Source organism: Mandrillus leucophaeus, unplaced genomic scaffold (genome assembly GCF_000951045.1).
Source record: "Mandrillus leucophaeus isolate KB7577 unplaced genomic scaffold, Mleu.le_1.0 Scaffold88, whole genome shotgun sequence".
Lineage (NCBI taxonomy): Eukaryota > Metazoa > Chordata > Mammalia > Primates > Cercopithecidae > Mandrillus > Mandrillus leucophaeus.
Genome location: NW_012109585.1, coordinates 3,992,128 through 3,992,915, shown reverse-complemented (window position 1 = coordinate 3,992,915; position 788 = coordinate 3,992,128). Strand labels below are relative to the sequence as shown.

General features: G+C 44.7%; 1 protein-coding gene across 3 annotated transcripts in view; it reads right to left on the bottom strand.

The window, feature by feature from the left end:
- CDKL3 (cyclin-dependent kinase-like 3) overlaps positions 1 to 788 on the bottom strand; it is an 89,352-nt gene that overhangs the window by 4,762 nt on the left and 83,802 nt on the right. The window lies entirely within an intron of this gene.

Here is a 788-nt window from a genome sequence, read left to right as displayed (position 1 = left end):
AATCTTAGGAAGAGGTAAGAAAACAAATGAGCAAACTGGGTTCTCTTTCCAGGCCAAAGAACCACAGATTTTTTTTTTTTTTTTTTTTTTTTTTTTTTTTTTTTTTTTTTGAGATGGAGTCTCACTCTGTCACCCAGGCTGGAGTGCAGTGGCGTGATCTTGGCTCACTGCAACCTCCGCCTCCCAGTTTCAAGCAATTTTCCTGCCTCAGCCTCCCAAGTAGCGGAGATTTACAGGCATGAGCCACCACGCCTGGCTAATAGAGATGGGGTTTTGCCATACTGGCCAGGGTGGTCTCAAATTACTGACCTTAGGTGATCCGCCCGCCTTGGCCTCCCAAAGTGCTGGGATTACAGGTGTGAGCCACCATGCCCAGCCTATAAATCTTATATATTTAATCCCTGGATGCCCAAAATACATATAAAATTTCTGCTACTATATGGGTAAATGATCATGAAGAAACATAGAAAGGCAATTTACTCCAGGTCATATACTAAACCAGATTTCTCAAATACTGCTCTAACATTTCAACAACATTGAGCTAATAAAAAAATTCATGCTTTGCAGCCAGCTGCAATGGCTTATGCCTGTAATTCCAGCACTTTGGGAGGGCAAGGCAGGTGGATCACCTGAGGTCAGGAGTTCGAGACCAGCCTGGCCAAAATGATGAAACCCTGTCTCTACTAAAAATACAAAAAATAGCCAGGCGTGCTGGCGGGCACCTGTAGTCCCAGCTACTCAGGAGGCTAGGCATGAGAATCACTTGAACCCAGGAGGTAGTGGTTGCA